Source organism: Chinchilla lanigera, unplaced genomic scaffold (genome assembly GCF_000276665.1).
Source record: "Chinchilla lanigera isolate Chin_1 unplaced genomic scaffold, ChiLan1.0 scaffold00065, whole genome shotgun sequence".
NCBI lineage: Eukaryota > Metazoa > Chordata > Mammalia > Rodentia > Chinchillidae > Chinchilla > Chinchilla lanigera.
Window position 1 is genome coordinate 13,325,686 of NW_004955466.1, and position 22,667 is coordinate 13,348,352.

General features: G+C 34.4%; 1 protein-coding gene and 1 pseudogene across 1 annotated transcript in view; both read right to left on the reverse strand.

Annotated features, from left to right (window-relative positions):
• Positions 1 to 22,667, reverse strand: part of Rtn1 (reticulon 1) — a gene marked incomplete in the record, with an annotated part of 163,969 nt that overhangs the window by 35,267 nt on the left and 106,035 nt on the right.
• On the reverse strand, positions 8,363 to 22,401 carry LOC102023792 (annotated as a pseudogene).

The window sequence follows — 22,667 nt, forward strand, 5'->3', positions numbered from 1 at the left end:
GATAGGGTTTTCTTCCAGCAATTTCATGATTTTATCTCACCAATTTCGCATCTTTATACTTTCAATTGAAAAGTCACAAAGTAGTTTTCTTATTGCTTGTTACAAAGTATTTCTTTTTTGCTTTTAAAATTTGTTTTTTAGCTTTAGTCTTATGCAGTTTGATTATAATAGTCTTACGATTCTTTTGGGGCCTATTGAATTTTCTGAATCTGTCTGTTAACCTCTTTTATCAATTCTGAACAAGATATCTTAATCATATTTCTTCACATATTTCTTCTGACCCATTTTCTTTCTTTTTTGTAAATCCAATTGTTCATATTAAGCCTTTTGAAAATGTTTCAAAAGTTTCTTGTACTCTGCTTTGTTCTTTATGCTTTCATATTTTATTCTCTTTATTCGTCACTTTATTTTTTTTATTTTTTTATTTTTTGGTTTTTCTCTGGTACCAGGAACCAAACTCACAACCTTGCGCTTGCCAGGCAGGCGCTTTGCCGCTGAGCTAAATCCCCAGCTTTTCGTCACTTTAGATATTTGCTGTTAAGCTCTCTGTGAGATTATTAGCTCTGTCTTTTGTGTTCAAAGTTTTATGGGGCCATTTAGTATTAATTTCAGAAATTTAACTTTTTTACTTCTACACTTGGTTTTTAAAATAAATTTCACGTCTCTGTTGATGTTCTTCATATTTTTTCCATTTTCTTTCATATGTTTATAACAGTTTTTATTTTTATCTGCTATTTCCAATGTGTAGGTCATTTATATGCCTTATATTGTCCCCCTTTTTTGTTTATTAGCCGTGTTTTTTTTGTCTCTGACTTTCCTAATTATATTTTACAGTACAAAGAATATCATATATAAAACAATCAAAAGATTAACAGTTGGTGTTACTTTCCCTTAAAAAAGTTTACCCTTTCTTTATTAAGCAGCTTAGAATAAGTACTTGGTCAGTCACAGCTTTGGTTTTAGACTTAGTCCATCTTTGGTTTCAAGTGTCTTTTCAGTGACATTTACAGTGTGATTGTTTAATCCCTTCTCCCAATAAACACAGCCTCTCAAACTTCTATACAACCTTAGTATGCATCAAACACACTACCGGGAGCACAGTGGTGTATTTAAAGCTCCTCAAAATTCCTATGCATCATGTCAAGTCATACAACAGGCAAAAGTTGCCACAGGTTTTCTTTCACACAGTACAACTCCAACACCTAGGCCACATCTGACATGCAACTACTGTCTAAATTTTGTAAATGTTTCTACAGAAAAAAAAAATGATCAGTGATATTTGGTCAACTCTTACTTCTTTTCTTTAAATTTTATTTATTTATTTATTTATTTATTTATTTAGAGATAGGGTCTTTCTCTGCAGCCCAGACGGGCTTTGAATTAACAGTGATCCTCCTGCCTCAGGCTCCTGAATGCTAGGATTACAGGCATGTACCACAATGCCTGGTTTGTTCTCTTACTGAATTTTAGTTTTTTTTAATCTCTATTAGTCTCCAAACTGTCTATATCTTCATAAATATAATTCTGATTTTTTAAATTTATTCATTTTTTTCTAGCTGTTGCAACAGGGATAATGGCTTACTGCTGCTTATTTCATTCTACCTAGAATTAAGACCTTTACATCTAGAAATTTAAAACATTAAATAATAAACTCTTCAAATAATTAATTGCTCAAAAATATTAGAAATGTCTTAAAAATTCAGAAACACCAAAACCACTTGATATCAGTTGTGAGGAATAAAGTTAAAACAGTACTTAGTGAGATATATATTTTAAATGCACATATTAGAAAGAAAAATAGAAAATTAATGAACTAAACATTCATCACGAGAAGTCAGAGAACCTGAGTATACACAAAGAAAGAATGCACGAATACTAAGAACAACCACAAATCATGCAAAAATAACAAAACAATTTCTTGTTTCTGGCCTAGCATGTAAGAAGCATAGGCATCAATACCCTCTCCTAAGAAGTGGAACAAAATGAAAAATCAACAATCCTTAGGATGGGTAATAAAAATGAGGCAAATGCTGTTCCTTAAATTCAAGAGGCTGACAGGCAAACACAGATAATCACCACTTACTTGAGCAGAAACCTGAACTAAACACATCCTGGGACTCACTGCCAGCACAGGAAAACCCGAAAGCAAGTGGACAAGTTGCTGAAGAGAACAAGTCTGAGATAAAACGCCAGGGGACCCAGCTATTGGGGATGTAATGACCAATTTTGTGAGTTTTACCTAAAAGCTTTACCAGGTCGTCATAGGAAATATTAAAGAAAAAGCCCTTCAGATTTTTGGCAGGGAAAGGAAAAGAGGAACAATTTTGAAGTATGAGCATACGTTTTGTTCTTCTTAATAAAATTGCTCTTAATAGAAACTAATCAGAGCTGAGGTTTTCATCAGTGCCTGCCTCGAGGGAAGGAAAACACCTAACTCCAGTCTCCTCTGGACTTACCACTGCCTTTCCACATTGTAATAGGAGATTTATCTAATGCTACAAGACAAGAAATAAAAGGTACAGAGAATGAAAAGGAAGAAATAAAAATGTCTTTGTCTCTAGATGACATCTTATGGGTCAGATCCATATCCCATTGCTGGGACAAAATACCCAACATCCAGAACTTTAAAGAGGAGAGGTTTATTTGGCATACAGTTTCCAGTGGGTTCAGCTCACACTTGGCTAGCTTCAAGGCAGAAACACCTGGTGCGGGACATGGCAGAGGACAGCTGTTTATCCAGTGTCAGCCAGGAAGTAGATGGAAAAGAGAAGACAGGGAACAATAACACACCTTTCCGGGTTGCACCCCAAGCGACCCACCTCCAACCACGCCCTTCCTCCTAACCGCATATTACACTGATCAACGGATGAACCCACTGTGCTCCATGAACCAAGTACAGTGCTCCATGAACAAAGCACTTTCCAAACACCTGAGACTTTGGGGGATATTTTAGACTTAAACTATAAAAGCAACAAAGAAAATCCAAATAACAGCCACTACTGAACTAATAAAATATAAGAGGGTAAGAAGATGTACATTAATATATAAAAGTCAGTAATTTCCTATATATTATCGATGAACAAGTAGAATCTGAAATTAAAAACAAATACCATTTACATTAGCACAAAAATTAAAATACCTATGCATAACTTTAGAAAAATATTTTCAAGCTTACTATGAGAAAAGTACAAAACTCTTATGAAAAGCATCAAAGACTAAATAAATGAAAAGTTAGCTCATGTTCATGGATTGGAAGACAATATTGTCAACATATAAATTATTAGCTTCATTTTTAGATTTGGTATAATGCCAATCAAAAATCCCAGCAAATTATTTTGTGAATACCAACAATGCTAAAGTTTATGTGGAGAGGCAAAACCCAGAACAGCCAACATAATATTGAAAGGGTAGAACAAAGTTGAAGGACTAACATTTCCTGACGTAAAGATTTCCTACAAACTACATAGCAAGGATAGTGTAGTATTAGTGAAAAAATAAATGGGCAGATAAATGCAATGAAATAGATAATCCAGTAGAAATAGTTAACTATTCTAATAGTTAATAGAACCCCATTAAAAATAGTTAAATAATCTTTGACAAGGGAGCAAAGGTGATATAATGGAAAAAAGATAGTGATCTCAGCGAATATTGCTGGAATAACTGAACATACATGTGCACCAAAAAAGATAAATCTAGACAGACTTTAAGGTCTTCACATAAACTCAAAATGGATCACAGACCTAAATATAAATTTTTTAGAAGATAGAGGACTATCCACATGACTTTAGGTTTAGCAATGGATTTTTAGAGACAATATCAGAGGCATGATCCATAAAAGAAAATTGATAAGCTGGACTTCATTAAAATCAAAAATTTCTAACAAGTGAAGACAATCTTCATGCTTTGAGAAAATATATGCAAAAACATATTCTAAAGGACTGTTATCCAAAATACACAAAAACTCTTGAGACATCAAAATAAATGACAATAAGCAATCAATCTGCCCCCAAATTGTCTAAACACCATAGCAGACACCCCACCAAAGAAAATGCATAAATCGAAACTAGACATATAAAAGATGTTCTACATTTATGTTAACTTAAAACACTGGAATACCACTCTATACCTCTTGTAATGCCAACATCCAGAAACTGGACAACATCAAATGCTGGCAAAAAGAAATCAGATTTGGAGCAACAGAAACTTGGTCATTGTTGGTGAGATTGCAAAATGGCATAAGAAATTTGGAAGGCAGTTTAGCAATCTCTTATAAAAGTAAACATTGTTACTATACAATTCAATTGCGCTCCTTGGTATTTATCCAAAGGAATTGAAAATTATGTGCACACAAAACCTTCCCATAGGTATTTATAGTGGCTGTATCTATAACTGCCAGAACTTAGAACCAATCAAGATATTACTTAGTAAGTGGATGGATAAATTGGGGTATATCCAGACAAGCAAATATTATTCAACATTGGAAAGAAATGAGTACCAAAATATGAAAGGACATGGAAGAGTTGTAACAGTATACTACTAAGTGAAGGGAGCCATTCTGCAAAGGGCATATACTAGATGATTCCAACTATGTGACATTCAGAAAAATCCAAAATTATGGAGAAATCTGACATGCCTATATTTGTTTACCTGAGTAACCAATTTGAAGATATCAATGTGTAACACAACTATTGTTAATTTCCTATCACCTTGTCTGAAATTTTGTATTGCTTGTATTGCTTTTGTGTTATTTTGTAAATGTCTGTGTGTTTGTTATTATATTTTAATTCTTTTGTCTTTAAAATTAAAAAAAAAGAAAAATCAATAATTGTAACAGGTCAGAGGAAGAGAAAGGCATGAGTATGAGGTGCACGGAGTTTTTAGGACAGTAAAACTATTCTATATATCATAATGGTGGACATAGTAAACTGTGGACTCTTGTAAATATGGATGTGGTGATACAGGCTCATTAGTTATATGCATCACTCAGATGGAGGTTATCGACAATGGAGAAGGCTGTGCATGTGTCAGACGGGATGTATATGAAAAATTTCTGTACATTATTTCGAGTTTTGTGGTGGTCCTAAAGCGCTTTTAAAGAAATAAAGTATAATAATAAAAAATAACAAAATAGTAAGAGACTATCAGACCACTTCCTGAAAAGACAATAACATATGAAAACTTTTGGCATTACTGTCCATGGAAAAGGTAGAAATGAACACTCCCATGATGAAATGGTAATAGAGTTACCCATAAGGTTTTTTAAAGGTGATATAATGTTTTCATATATTTATTTGCCATTTGTATTTTTTCATTCAAGCAGTGTGTATTCATCTCAGATGCCCATTTTTGGACTGGGTCTTTGTCTTTGAATTTTGGGGGCCTGAGTTTTAAAAATTCTTTATTTGTTCTAGATAGAAGTCCTTTGTCTGAGGGACAGCTAGCTAAATTTTTTCCCCAATTCATGGGTTTTCTTTTTACTTTGTTGGCGATTTCTTTTGATCGCAAAAACTTTACAGTAAGATGAGATCCCAGTTGTCAATTCCTTGAAGTATTTGGTGTGCAATTTGGTTTTTGTTCATGAACTCTCTACCTAGCCCTGTGGCTTCAAGATTTCTACATACTTTCTGTTCTGGTAGATTTAGTGTTTCTGTTTTAATATTTATATCTTTGATCCATTTTGACTTTAGTTTAGTGCATGGTGAGAGACATGGGTCTAGTTTTAGTCTTTGGCCTGTGGAAAGCCAGTTTGAAAAATGCAAATCAAAACAACATTGAGATTCCATCTCACCCCAGAAAGAATGGCTATCATTAAGAAATAAACCAATAACAAATTCTGGGGGGGGCTGTGGAGAAAAGGAACTCTTCTTCACTGCTGGTGGGAGTGTAGACCAGTACAACCACTGTGAAAATCAGTGAGGAGATTCCTCAAAAAAGTAGGAAAAGAGGTCCCACTGAACCCAGCTATTCTCCTCCTGGGAATTTTTCCAGAAGAACTGAAAACATCATATCACAGAGATATATGTGCACCCTTGTTTATAGCAGCACAATTTGTCATAGCTAATCTTGAAAACAACCCAAATGTCCATCAACTGAGGAATCGATAAAAAAGATGTGGTATTTTTATACAATGGAGTATTACTCAGCTATAAAGAAAAATAGGCTTTTACAGGTAAGTGGATGCAACTGGAGACCATACTCATAAGTAAAATAATCAGGCCCACATGTGTAAACATCATATCATTTCCCTAGTGTAAGAACCTGAAAAAGTAAAAGAGTAAATAAAATAGGAAAGGTAAATGCATATTATGAAAGGGAAAAAAACTGCTCAAAAGGAAGAACAACTGGGATGAGGGAAAGGAGAAAAAAAGAAGGAAGGGAAAAATGTATATATATATATATATATATATACACACACACACACACACATATATATATACATACACATACATATATATAAATGTATATATATGTATATATATACACACACACACACATGCTAGCTAAGATAATTGTACTTCTGGTTTATTGAAAGGAACAGTCAATGTTTAAATTTTTTTTTACCAATTTTGCATGCTTCTATCTGGTACACTGAACAACTAATTTAAAGACAACAATATGCAACATAACAACCATTGTTGAATTCCTATCATCTTGTTTTGTGAAATTCTGTATCATTTCTAATTTTTTATTCTCCTTAAAATAAAAATTTTAAAAATAGCAGTTAAAAAATACAATATAATTATTTATGACAACAAAACTGAAAATTTAGAAAAAAGAAGCTACTTCAGTAAAATGTGACTTCCCAAAACTAATTCAGAAAGAAGTATATTGACTATGGCTACCTCAAAGCTGATCTATGGGCACCAATGGAGATGAAATCAAAAGCCAAGCACTTGAACTATATGAAATGATAAAAGAGGAGACAAAAAGAAAGAACAATAAAATGCTAGGTGAGCTCAAATAAGATATAACTAAACAAATAATGGATTTTAAAATGAAATGATCAGTGAGCTGACAGAAGACACTTTAAAAAGCTAGTTGAACTAAGGGGAACATGAATGACCAATTTAGGAAAGAACTGTAGTAAAAAAAAGGTACAAAACAGAAATCCATGACATTCAAAATTCTACTAAAACTATGGGCAACAGCACTGACTAATGTGGGGGCACAGTGTCAGAACTAGACGACAGGGATGATACAGGTGACCATATATATACTCAGAGATACTTTTTCTTTTTTTTCTTTTTATATGCTACTTTATTAGAAACAAACAAAAATGGGTACTTTTGAATTTACTATGTTCAGAATCCAGTGAATAACAAACATTTTGTCAAAATGTTGAACTTCATTTTTACACCAGGCTACATTATTTTGACACAAATGTTCTTATTGTATTCACTTTTGTCAAATATTTTATTTTTCCTTCTTCAAAATTACTGTTTCAATACAACTGATGATTGAAAGTGTAGCTATGTCTTGTACATCAATCAAAATATATATTAAAGCAGCTCTTTTGTGCTTATAATTGACTTAATTCATCAATGATTAGAGCTGACTTTTTTCTACTATCTTGTTCTTTAAGAAGAAATGATCATTACACAAATATTACAGAGTACTCAAATAACTAGTTTACTGCCAATGTGCTTGCAGACTAATACTTAAAAGAAAATACCCTTGAATCCAGTTAATCTGAAAATACTCTTGTACAATCATCTTTATTGATTTGTAAAAGTTGTATACACATTTAAAACCCTGAATTTAATTTATAAAAATAAATCTTTAGCAATAAATGGAACTATCAAAATCCCATTTTTCTCAGGCTACTATGTAATTATTTACATGCTTTTCAGCAACATTTGAAAAGAATCTGATAAGATTCAAAGCCAGTATATCAAAAAACCCTGTAAACTGCGTTTGCAATTATACTGTTTACCTCTATATGAAAAGTATGGCTACATGCCTTATAGTAAAGATAATGCAGTTATTTGCTTTGCTGCTCTGTGCTAGCCACACATGCCACTGGGTTCAAACTATGTCAGAAATGTGCTCTTCACTGTATTTTGCTTTCCCAGTGGAACGCCTGTGACAAACTGCCTGCACAAAATGATGAAGTGGTATAAAAAAGCGACTGGACCTACACCTGTCTTTACGATGTTGTCTTTTCCTCACTCAAGAAATTTCTGTGCTTTTAGAAAATCATACCTTCACTAAATGTACTTCACATTTGATTTTTTTAAAAAAACTGAGTATTTTAAAGTTGGTGAGCTTTTTCAAAGTATTTAGAGACAGAAACATGAAAAGGTTAAAGGCACAAGAAGAGGGAAGTGAATGCTACATATAAATATAGTTCAAGTCTTCTAGGTCACTCAAGTCCAAAACTTTCTGAATTTGAAATGCCAATGATCAATTTCTGTTTCAGATCTTTTTTGCTCTTATAGGAGGAAGGGCAAAGTTGATTGAAGCAGGTGTGGGCCACAGGTAACCAGTTAGTAGAAGTTTCATTCTTTGAGATTTTAAAGTTCAAATCAGCCATCCCTCCTACAGGTACTCTGTCACTTCCTGTAGTAAAATGTAGCAACTTCTTTTGAAGATCAAGAGGAAATCCAAGCATAACATCCCAAAAATATCTTATAGTTAGGCCTGTTTTCGCATAGCCATCGTACTGAGTACTCCTTTGCAGAACACGCATATCTAGTTCAGGACTTCCACAGACCAGAATTTCAACCTCTTCTTGACGAAGCAGCATTAGGGCAGTTGAAGCACACACACTATGAAATCCATAATAAAACGCAGCAAGCTGCGTACAAATGGATTTGTTGAGAAGGAAGTCAATATAAAGCTGCACATATTCTTTCCTATTTTGATTGGTAACTGGAATTTTATCACCTCCTGGTTTTAAACTATAAGATTTAATTATTCCAAATTCTTCTGGAAAAACGTGGAATGTTGAATAGAAATCTTCTTCAACATTGCCTTCATATGATAAAAGCTCACTTAATCCATGGGCCAATTCAGGCATAATCTGACATAAGTCATCAATGGTAACACTGCAGATGCCTACTGGTGTATTTTGATCACTGGGAACAATGGGAGGGCTCAGTAATTTCTTGTAACAGCGGGGTGGGAAATGAATATCCAAGATGATGCTGTTATAAACAGCTAGTCCCATAATAATTCCAACCAATCGGAATTCAGAATAGTTATCACACTTAAAGCTGCTAAACCAATGGCAGTGTGAATTCTTATATGTAAACATGCCATAATCTGGATGAAAAATTTGGTGAATTAGAAGAAGGAACCATTCTTTAGTCAAACCACCCATATCTAAACCAGCTTCCCCAACAAAGGTAACTTTCAACTTCTTTTTCAAATCTGCTCTTTTCCGGGTTAACTCATCCAGTGAATCGCTAACCAGCTGCGTCCGCCTTACTTTCATATTTAGAAATAACATACTCATATCAGGTCTCTGTCTTTGAGATACTTTATCCACCAAACTTTGACTTGTGATGCGTATCATCTGTTGTTCTGAGTCTCTCTGAACAATGATTTTTTTTTTTTCAGCTATAGAAACAACAAATGGGTACTGACAGAAGGAAAACCTGTGAGAGTTTCCAAAGCTCTGCCATGCATGATACACTTCCATAAGGTCAATGTGTTCCAATGCAGAATTATAGAAATCAGTATAAGGAATAAGGGGAGGCTGAACCAAATTGTTGGCAGTACTAAGTAAAGCCAACACTTTAGACGCTGATGGAATCCAAGGACATTTTGTTATAGGTGGAAATTCTTCTGGCTTTGCAGGAAACAGATGTAAAGAAATAAACTGCAGCAATCTCTCTACCAATTGCTCGAACCTCTTCTGGGATAATTTTTCAACCAGTGAACTAGAAAACGGTGGTCAGCTTCCACTAAGGTAGCTATCCAACGTGACAAGTGAGTATAGATAACAGGCATCGATGTGTTATTAAATTGAGGATTCTGTAAATGTATAAAATATGCTTTAAGACTATCTTTTGTTCGTGGGCCTTTCCATTCTCGTAACAGGCTGGTAACGATTCCCTTTAATACCGTTTTTTGAATGTCTTGAGGAGTATTTAGTAAGGCATCGTATACAGCATTCACAAATGTAGCATTAATCCCAGAGTCTTCGGCGGTATTAAATGAGGCAGTGGCATCTTTTGAAAATCTTTCATAGTTGTGGGCTGAATAGGAGGACAGGTTCTGGAAGGACTGGTGCCTTTATTTCAGAAGATAATGCATCTGTAGAGATCCGCTGTTTTTGTCTAACATCGAGGGAAATGCGTGGTAGGTCTCTTACGTTCTTGATGTGAGGGAAAACAAGATGTGTAGGTAAACTATTTTCAACAGCTTCCTTCTTCTGGCTGACAGCTGAAAGAACACTGCTCAAAGTGGAAATTTGCCCTTTGGCTCCTTTGTCCAAATCCGAATTTGAGCCGGCGCCGGCCGGACACTTCGATGGGCGGCAGCTTCTCGCGCTCGGGCTCCTTCGCTTTCCTCTCTTCACGGGCGGCGGCGTGGCGGGCGACAGGAAAGCGAGGCGGCGCGGCGGGCCGGACTGAGGCTGGGGCCGGCGCTGCTGCAGCCGCGGCCGTGAGAGTCAGAGATACTTTCAAAACAATGAGAAAATATGCAAAGTGGACTCAATAGCTCTAGATGATGCAAACATTAATCTATGATTAATTTGAATTAGTGAAAAATCAGAAGACAGTACAACTGGCATAAAAACCTGGTTTACAGAAGAGCTGGAAATTTTCCAAAAATGGCGAAAGCATTTGTCAGACCTATAGTGAGGCATATAGAGCCCCAGATAGCCACAATCAATAAAGAACTTCTCCACAACAATCATATTCAAAATTCTAGTCATACAATACCAGGGCAGAATCTTAAAAACTGTTACAGAAAAGAAACAAATCACTTATAAAGGCAAACCCATTAGAATTCCAGCACATTTTTAAACACAAACCTCAAGGCCAGAACAGCTTGGAGTGAAGTGTTTCTAGTTCAAAAGAAAATAACTTTCAACTCAGACTAATACGTTCTGTAAATCTTCCCAAATTCATGGAGAAATAAGGCCTTCCCACGACAAAAAGAACCTTAAGAAATTCATCACCATTAAACCAGTGCTCCAAAAGTTTCTCAAGGATATCCTACAAAGAGACAGTGAAGCCAGTGATGCCAAAAAGGCTAATGGAAAGAATACAATGGGCGGGGTAGAGTGTTAAGCAAAACAGGATAAATGAATCAGCAACTGGAACATAACGCCATGAAAGAATAAGTCAATACCTTTTAGTAATATCACTCATTGTGAGTGGTCTCAACCCAGCAATCAAAAGACATAGATTGACAGATTGAATAAAAAAACAAAACCCAACAGTATGCTGTACACAAGACACACATTTAATCAAAAAAGGAATTCACAGACTAAGTCCTAAAGAGTATAAAGCAATATTCTATATATAACAAGAGCTGAAAAGAAGCAGGAATAGCTCTCCTACTTTCTTTTTTTTTTTTTTTTTTGGTTTTGGTTTTTCTCTGGTACCGGGAACCGAACTCACGACCTTGCGCTTGCCAGGCAGGCGCTTTGCCACTGAGCTAAATTCCCAGCCCCATCTCCTCTCCTACTTTCAATGAGGACTTCAAGACAAAACTAATCAGAAGAGGTAAAAGTTACTACATATAGGTTAAGGGAACAAGTCAACAAGAAGAGATAATAATTATAAGCATATATGTGCCAAACACCAGTGCACCCAACTTCATAAAACAAACACTATTAGACATTAAATATCAGATAAACATCAACACAATTATAGTGGGGGTGCTCAGTACCCCACTGTCACAATCAACTAGGCAAATATCAACAAGGAAAAATTGGAGTTGAGCCACACCTTTGAATAAATGAACTTAATAGATATCTACAGAGTGCTCTACCCAACAACAACAGAATAAACATTCTTCTCAGGAGCACATTGAACTTTCTCCAAAATAAACCACATACTAACTCACAAAGTATGCTTAAGTAAATGTAAAAGAAATGAAAGTACCCCATGTATAATGTCAAATCAATGAGACTAGAAATAAATGACAAAAAACCCACAGAAATTATGCAAGTGTATGGAATTTAAATAATACTCTCTTGAATAATCAAGGGTGTCACAGAAGAAATCAAGGAAGAAATTAGACATTTCTTAGAATTGAACAATAATAATGCTAGTAAAGCATTCCAGAACCTACTAGACACAAAGGAATTATAAAATCTTAGTTTTGAATGTACATATCAGAAAAAGACAGAGCCCATATAAGTAATCTAATTCTCAAGGTCTTAGAAAAATATAACTCAAATCCAAAGCAAGAAAGGAAACTATAAAGATCAGAGCAGAAATTACTGAAATTCACACATATATACACACACACACACACACACACTCAAAAATATAAGGAATCAATGGATCAAAAAACTAGTTCTTCAAAATAATAAACAAAATAGGCAAACCAGTGGCCAATCTTATGAAAAAGAAAAGGAAAGGAAGGACCTAAATCAGTTCAATTAGAAATTTTTAAAAAGTTGAATAACAATGACAACACCAAAATCCAGAAAAGTAATAGTAACCACTTTGAAAACTAGAACTCTGATAAGTTGGGAAATGAAGAAGATATGGATATAGCTCTAGATAAACATGAATTACCAAAACTGAACCAAGGATATATAAAAACCCTGAATAATCAGGATAATATTGAGTATACAAGATATGGAATTTAAGCATAATACAAACACCTGCCAACTGAGAAAAGCAGAGGGCCCAACTGATTCACTACAGAATTTTTTAAGCACTTCAGGTCAGATCTAATGCCAGTATTGCACCAATTCTTTATTGAAATAGAAACAAAATGAGGATTCCCAAAAATCATTGCTGGAAGCTACAGAATTACCCTGATTGTAAAACCAGATAAGGACTCAACTAAAAAAGAAAACTACAGGCTAATATATTAAAAGAATAAAAATGAAAAATCTTCAATCAGATCCTGGCAAACAAAATGCAGCAAACCATAAAAAGATTATAATCATGACCAAGAATGCTTAATCTTACCAATGCAAGTATCATCCAACATATGCAAATGTAACACACCACATAAAGAGAAGCAAGGACAATAATCACATGATCACCTCAGTAGACTCAGAAAAAGCCTTTGACAAAATCCAACATCTATTCCTGATAAAAACCCCAAAGAAAATAGGTGAGAAAGACTTTATCCCAATCTCATAAAAGGCATTTATGACAAACCTACTGCCAGCATCATAGAAAGTGAAAAAAGCTGAAAGCTTTCCACCTAAAATCAGGAATAAGATAATAATATCCTCTATTACCACTGCTATTCAATATAATACTCAAAATATTAACCAGAGCAATTAGGCAAGAGAAAGAAAGAAAAAGGATACATATAGGGAAACATCAAATTATCATCCTTTGCAGATAACATGATCTTCCACAAAGACTCAAGAAATTCCACAAACAGATGCTTAGAAATATTAACAAAATTCAGCAATGTAGCAGGATACAAAATCAATGCAAAAATCAATAGCATTCCTATGCACCAATAACCAACCCACCAAGAAAAAAAATGAAAACAATATCATCCAGAACAGGAAAAGTTAAATACTTAGGCATTAACCTAACCAGAGAAACAAAAGACTACAAAGAAAAATATAATCTGAAAAAGGAGATTAAATAAGACACCACAGAACCAACACTGTCAAAATGGTCACTTCCAAAACTTACATATAGATCTAACACAACCCCAATACACCCTTCCAGCAGGATTCCTCATAGAACTATAGAAAACAATCCTAAAATTCATAGGGAACAAGAAAAGACCCATAATAGGAAAAGTAATCCTGGGTAGCAAAAGCAAGGCAGAAGGCATCACAATCCTGGATTTCAGATTATATTACAAAGCTACAGTGATTAAAAACAGCACAATACTGGCACAAAAACAGACATGTGAATCAATGGAACAGAATAGAGAATTCAAAAACAACCCCCAGGAGATTCGACCATCTCATCTTTACACAGGGACCAAAAACATGCACTGTGGGAAAGACAGCCTCTTTAGTAAATGTTGCTGGGAAAAATAGCTATTCACATGCAGAGAAGATTGACTCTAAACCCATCACTTCTAAAATAAAAACAAGAAAATAAAAGAGCTACATACTAGACTCAAAACACTCAATCTGCTAAAGATGGAATAGGTAAAATTTTTGAAGTCATAAGTGTAGGCAAAGACTTTCTGAGCAAAACCCCAACTGCATAAGAAATAATATCAAGAACTAACTAAATGGGGTCATATCAAATTAAAAAGCTTCTGTAGAGCAAAGGAAAAAAACAACAAAGTAAAGTGATAACCTACAAAATGAGAGAAAATTTTGCCAGCTATACCTGAAGAGAATACTAATATCTAGAATATATAAAGAACTAAAAATAAAACACACTCTTCAAATTACAGGACCCAATCAAGAAATGGGAAAATGAAATAAATAGATATTTCTCAGAAGAAGTACAAATAGTCAACAAACACAAGAAAAAATGATCAACATCTCTGGCCATCATAGAAATGCATATTAAAGCAACTCTAAGATTCCACCTTACTCCAGAAAGAATGGTGATCATTAAGAAATCAAACAATAGCAAATACTGGTGAGGATGAGGGGAAAAAAGAACAAAGAACACTTCTACACTGTTGCTGCAATAGTAAACTAGGAAAACTACAGTGGAAATCATTATGGAGATTAGTAAAATTAGAAATTCCATTTGACCCAACTTTTCTCCCTATAGGTATCTTTGTAAAGAGTTAAAGACATCATTACAGTGATACATGCGTACCCATATTTATAGCAGCACAACTCATATAACTAAATCTTGGAAGTAGCTGACATGTCCATCAACAGATGAACGGATAAAGAAAATGTGGTATTTACACACAAGGGAATACTACTGTGCCATAAAGTAGGATAGAATTGAGTCACTAGGTAAAGAGATGCACTTTGGGAGCATCATATTAAGTGAAATAAATCAGACTCACAAGCTTAAGTATTGCATGGTTTTTCTTTCTTTCTTTCTTTCTTTCTTTCTTTCTTTTTTTTTTTTTGAGTTTAAACAGAAAAAAAAAACCAAAATAACAATGAAGACAAAAACAAAATAACACAAAAGCAATAAAAATGATACAGGATTTCAAAAACGATGATAGGCATTAACAATGGTTGTTATATTACATATTGTTATCATCAACTAAGTTACTCAGATTACCAGATGTAAGAATGCAAGATTGATCAAACAATTAAAGACAAGAACAAGTAATAAAAAACATTAGAAATGATAGGGAGCCTCATTAAACAAGATAGTAGGAATTCAACAATGGTTGTTATATTGTACATTGTTGTCCTCAAAATAGTTGTTCTGATTACCAGATATAAGCATGCAAAATTGGTCAAGAAAAAAAAATTAAGCATTAACTATTCCTTTCAATAAACCAATAGACACCAGGAATACATTTATCCCAGCTATCCTTGTGTTTATCTAAATATATATTTTTCTTTTTTCTTTTAAAGAGAAAAGAACAAAAACAAAAGAACAATAATAAAGACATAAAATAACATAAAACAATAAGAATGATACAGATTTTCAAAACAAGGTGATAGGAAATTAACAATGGTTGTTATATCACATATTATTATCTTATAACATATATCACATGTTATATCACATATTATTATCTTCAAAGTAGTTACTCAGATAACTAGATATAGGCATGTAAGACTGATCAAACAATTACACAATAACTGTTCCTTTCAATAAACCAATAGAAATTAGTAGTATGATTATCTCCGCTATCTCGTGTATGCATATATATACATATTTTTCCCTTCCTTCCTTCTTTTTTTTTCTTTTCCCTCATCCCAGATGTTCTTTCCTATTTGAGCAGTTTCTTTCCCTTTCACAATATCTATCATACCTTTCAGATTTTATTTACCCTTTCAGGTTCTTTTTTTTTTCTTTCAGATTCTTATACTAGAGAGGCAATATGATGTTTACAAATGAGTCTGATTTATTTCACTTATGAGTATGGTGTGTAATTGCATCCATTTACCTATAGAAGCCTGGAGTTTATCTTTCTTTATACTTACATAAAAATGCCACATCTTTTTCATCCATTTCTTAGTTGATAGACACTGGGTTGTTTCCAAGATTTAGCTATTACAAATTGTGCTGCTATAAACATGGGTGCACATATGCCATTGAGGTATGATATTTTCAGTTCTTCTGTAAAAATTCCCAGGAGGGGAATAGCTGGGTTGAATGGGACCTCTAGACCTAGTTTTCTGAGGAATCTCCAAACTGATTTCCACAGTGGTTTCACCAGTCTACCCTCCCATCAGCAGTGGAGAAGGGTTTCTTTTCCCCCACAGCCTCTCCAAACTTTGTTGTTGATTGATTTCTTAATGATAGCCATTCTTTGTAGTGTAAGATGGAATCTCAGTGCTGTTTGAATTTTCATTTCTTGAATGACTAATGATGTTGAACATTTTTTCATGTATTTATTTGCCATCTGTATTTCTTCATCTGAGAAGTGTGTATTCATCTCAGATGCCCATTTTTGGATTGGGTCTTTGAATTTTGGGGGCTCCATCTTATTTTTTTATTTTTTGGTTTTTTTTGGTTTTTCTCCGGTACCAGGAACTGAACTCACGACCTTGTGTGGGGGCTCCATTTAAAAAAAATTCCTTATATGTTCTAGATGGGAATTCTTTGACTGAAGGACAGATGGCTAAAATTTTTTCCCAATTTATGGGTCTTCTTTTTACCCTGTTGGTGATTTCTTTGACATGCAGAAACTGTTCAATAAGATGATGTCCCAGTTGTTGGTTCTTTGAAGTATGTCCCATGCAGTTTGGGTTTTGTTCATGAACTCTCTGCCTATGTCTTAAAAAATTGTACTTACTTCCTCTTCCAGTAGATTTAGAGTTTCTGTTTTAATATTTAGACTTTTAATCCATTTTTACTTTAGTTTGGTGCATGGTGATAGACATGGGTCTTGTGTTAGTCTTTGGCATGTGGAGAGACAGTTTTTCCAGCACCATTTATTAAAGAGGCTATCTTTCTTCCAGTGAACATGTTTGGTCCCTTTGCCAAGGGTAAGGTGACTAAGCATGTTTGTGGTTGTGGTTGTATCTTCTAGTTTGTTCTATTGATCTTTAGGTCTGTTTTTTGCCAATACCATGCTGATTTTATCACAGTAGCTTTATAGTAAAATTTTAAGTCAGGGATTGGAATGCCTTTCTTGCCCAGGATTGCTTTTACTATTCTGGGTCTCTTGGTTCCAGGTGAATTTTAGGAATGTTTTCTCTAGATCTGTGAGGAATACTAATGGTATTTTGATTAAGGTTGCATTGAAACTGTATAACAAGTTTTGGAGTATGGCCATTTTCACAATATTGATTTTTTCTATCCATGAGCAAGGAATATCACTTCATTTTCTGAAATCCTCTTCGATCTCTTTTTTCAGAGTACTGTAATTTTCACTGTGTAGATCTTTTTGTTAGATTGATTCCTAAGTGTTTCAACTTTTTGAATGCTATTGTGAAAGGTATAGTTTCCCTAATTTCCCTAATTTCTCAAAGTGTGTTTGTTGTTTGTGTATAGGAATACTACTGATTTCTGAGTGTTGATTTTGTATCTGGCTATGCTACTGAATTTGTTTATTAATTCTAGGAGGCTTTTGGTAGAGTTTTTGGGGTCTTCTATGTAGAGTATCATGTCATCTGTGAATAATGATGACTTCACTTCTTCCTTTTCTATCCTTATTCCTTTCACTTCTCACTCTTGTCAAACTTCTCTGGCTAATGTTTCCAGAACTATGTTGAATAGGAGTAATGACAGTGGACATTTTTGTCTTGTTCCTGATTTTAAAGTGAAAGCTTTCAGTGTTTGTTCATTTAGTATGATGCTGGCTGTTGGTTTGTCATAGATGGGTTTTATCAGATTGAGATGAAGTCTATCGATTTCAATTTTCTGTAAGATTTTTATCATGAGTAAGTGTTGGACTTTGTCAAAAGCTTTTTCTGCATCTATTGAGGTGATCATATGATTCTTGTCTCTGGCTCTGTTTATGATGTATTACATTTATTGATTTCTATATGTTGAACAATCTCTGCATTCCTAGGATGAATCCCACTTGTTCATGGTGTATAATCTTCTTGATGATTTGCTGCATTCTATTAGCTAGTATTTTATTAAGAGTGGTTTATTCATTCATTTATATGGTTTAGTCCTAGCAGTTAAAAGGCATGAATGAGGGATTCAACATAACTCAATCTGAAAATAATGATCCTGAGTAAAGAATACAAGAGAAAATCAACATAACTAACTGGAAAAAATGTATTCAGTAAAAATACAGCTTGAAAAAGATTTGTACAGCAAAACTTTTGGAGACAGTAAAGAGGTTTTGCAAATTGTCTTCCCTAAACCAAGCATGAGTTTGAACAAACTTGTCAAAGCAACACCCCTGTTCTGGAAATCAACCAATAATAATGAATTGAGAAGAATTTATTAGTGAAATTCTGTGAATATTTGGGTAAGAATAGTGGGATCCTGTTCTGCACTTCACTAGAGATTTTTCCATCCCTTCTTCTCAGTAAGATGATGTGATATTACCTGAACAGGAGTCTCTGTGAATACAATGCCTTCACTTTGTAAGAGGGATGTCTTGATTATGACTAAAGGATAAAAACCCACACTCAGTGGTGTTATCAGCAAAAATGCAAGTTTGGTAGAGAAGAGAAAATGGCAGCTTCTGGAAGCCTGAGATTGCAGTCACGCTTAGGGTGAGCAGTAGATTAGTAGGGTGGCCAGAAATGTAAAAGGAGATGTTGGACATTAGAAAGTCGTGGAGGTCCAGCGTGCTTCTCACATATTCTTAGGTAATGGGAGACTACGAAGACTTACAAAGTCCGAATTTTCTACAATCTCTGGTTTCCTGGAAGGCAGTGAGTTGTCACAAGAAAGATCCCAGAGGGTGCAAGAAGCTCACACCCATGGCTTCAAAGAGTCTGTGAGCACAAGACAGAACTAGCAATCTAACAGAAAGTAAACGTTGAAGATGACTTGAAAACTCCCCGAATTTCTAATGTGTTCCCAGTCCATACATACAACTGTTCAGAAGGCAAAGATTTATGGACTTGAGATTTTAACCATGACTTCTGTTAGTTGTCCACTGAACCATGCAGGCACAAAGGGAAAGACTGACAAGCTGGAATAAAAACAAAACAATACAGAGCAGAGTGGCATGTGGAAGACAGATCATTCATAAAATCCAGGAAGTTACTAAAATAAAAATGAAACAAAGAATCCAAACAGCAGCAAAAACTCTCTACTAAAATGTCAGAATTACAAAAATGGGTATCTGAGATGAATACACACTTCTCACATGAAGAAATACAAATGGCAAATAAATACGTGAAAAAATGTTCAATGTAATTAGTCATTCAAGAAATGCAAATTAAAACAACACTGATTCCATCTCACCCATGAAAGAATGGCTATCATCAAGAAATCAAACCATAACAAATGCTGGAGGGGCTGTGGGGAAAAAGGAACTCTTCTTCACTGTTAGTGGGAGTGTAGACCTGTGCAAATCAGTCTGGAGATTCCTCAATAAACTAGGACTAGAGGTTCCATTCAACCCAGCTGCTCCCCTTCTGGGCATTTTTCCAGAACTGAAAATATCATACCACAGTGATATATGTGCACCTATGTTTAAAGCAGCACAATTTATAATAGCTAAATCTTGGAAACAACCCAATGTCTATCAACTGAGAAATGGATAAAAAAGTTGTGGTATTTTTATACAGTGGAGTATTACTCAGCTATAAAGACAGATAAACTAGAGGCTTTTATAGATAAATGGATGCAACTAGAGACCATACTCATTAGTGAAATAAATCAGATTCACACGTATAAACATCATATTTCCTCCCTACTTTAAGAATCTGAAAGAGTAAATAAAATCTGAAAGGTACAATAGATATTGTGAAAGGGAAAAGAAACTGCTCAAATAGGAAGGAGCAACTGAGATGAAGGAGGGGAGAGGAAAAAGAAAGTAGGAAGGGGGAAAAATATGTATATATAGATACATAGGATAGCTAGAATAATTGTACTACTAATATCTGTTGATTTATTGAAAGGAACTGTTAATGTGTAATTGTTTGATCCATCTTGCATGCCTATATCATTATATATGCAACCATTTTGAAGATGACGTCATATAGTACAACAACCATTGTTAATATTCTATCACCATGTTTTGAAATTCTGTATCATTTTTATTGCTGTCTATGCTATTTTATTTATGTATTTGTTTTTGCTATGTTGTTTTCTTTTAAATGAAAAACAAAATTTATATATATATATATAAGGATAACTAGAATAGGTGTATTGCTAATGTCTGTAGTTCATTGAGAGGAACAGTCAATGCTTAATATTTTTTTTTTCTTGACCAATTTTACATGCTTCAATTTGGTACTTGATCTGAAAACAATACGCAGTATAAAAACATTGTTGAACTCCTACCGTTTTGTATGGTGAAACCCTGCATCATTTCCAATGTTTTTGAAAAATTATTTTTATTTTTTTTTACTTGTTACTGTCTGTGATTGTTTGATCAATCTTACATTCTTATGTCTAATGGACTGAGCAACTTCGTTGAAGGTGACAGTATGTAATTTAGCCACCACTGTAAATTTCCATCATTTTGTCTTGAGGTAATGTATCATTTTTGTTTTGTTTTCTGGTACCAGAAATTGAACTCAAGGTCATGTACCATTTTTGTTGTTTTAATTTTGTCTTCATTGTTGTTTTGTCAGTTTTTTAATTTTTAAAATAAAAAATTGAAAAACTCAGAATTTAGAGTTGTTACAATTTATTAATCACATTTCTAGCTGTCAAGAAACATTACTCAATGTAAAGAAATATGAAAATGTGACCCTTGCTTAAGGAAAAAATAAAACTCAACAAAATAGACCTTGAACAGATCAAGATATTAATTTAGTCGGCAAAATGCTCAAAGCAGCCACTATGAACACACTCAAAGAATAAAAGGAAACTATGTTTAAAGGATTTGTGGAAAATACAATAAAAATCACTCAACAAATAGGAAATACTGATGATTGCACAGAAATTCTAAAGAGGAGCTAACCAGAAATATTGGCATTGAAAATACAATAACAAAAAAGTAAAATTCACTAGGTGGGCTCAACTTCTGGTTTAATATAGAAGAACACAGAATTATTTAACTTGAAAGTAGATGAATGAAACTAATCTAATATGATGACTAGATAGGGAAAAAAGCCTAAAGAAAAATGAATAGTCACAGAGACTTGTGGTATAACAAATATAACAATATATATGTAACAGGAGTTCCAGAAAGAGAGAAGAGAAAAAAGGGGACAAAAAAATTTAAAGAAATAATCCTGCAAAAATATCAACAAATTTAATTGACAGATATAATAACCTCAACAAATCTCAAGTAGTTTAAATAAAAAGAGAGTCACAACTAGATAAAACTTCACCAAGAATGTAGAGCCAATTCACAATAGGGAAACTACAGGAAAACTGTGATGCACATCAACAGATGAATGGATAAAGAAAATGTGGTATATAACTATAATGGAATATTATTTAGCCATAAAGAAGAATTAAATCCTATCATTTGCAGGAAAATGGATAGAATCAGAAATAATCATGTTAAATAAAATAAATCAGACTCAGAAAGTTAAATATCAAATGTTTTCTTTTATATGAGAAATCTGAAACCTAAATAAATACACAAACAAATAATAAAATGAAGGGGAGATGACAGGAAGCCAGAAGGGGTACGTTTGGAGATAGAAAGAGGAGCCTCAGGAAGGGTAGGAAAGGCAGAAGAGAATACCGGAGTTGAAAGTCATCATATGTCAAATGTATATACTAACTTCCCCAAACAAACCCCACAGAAACGTACTAAAAAAAAAAAAACTGAAACAAAAAAAGGTGGGTAGAAAATTTAACCAATGTGCTTCTAAATAAGGAAATGAATCAAAGAACTCAAAAGGCAAATCAGAGAGTACTTTGAAATGATGAAAATAAAATTAAAACTTAAGAGGGCAATTAAAGCTACCTGATCTGTATCACTGTAAAAGCTTATGTTAAACAAGAAGACACTGATAACAATCTCCTGCCTTAAGAAACTAGAGAAGGTGGGATGGTGCAGTCCTGCAAGCAGAGTCTGCGCCTCCTGCATTTTCTCTGTGGGACCGCAGGGCCTGCGGGCAGAGTGAGACTGCGCCTCCTCCATTCTCTCTATGGGACGGCGGGGCCTTCAAGCAGAGTGAGTCTGCGCCTGGCAATCCCTCCATTCTCTCTGGGACAACGGGGCCTGTGAGCAGTGTGCAAGTCCACACACTGTGCTTCCTCCATTTTCTCAGGGATGGCCGGGTCTTTGAGAGGAGTATAAGGACAAACGCCTTTGTCAAGCAGATTGACAGGAACCCCAAGACCTAAGACCCAGGACAACAGCTGAGTCCCACGTGCATGAGCACAAACATGCTCTTGGAGGGCAGA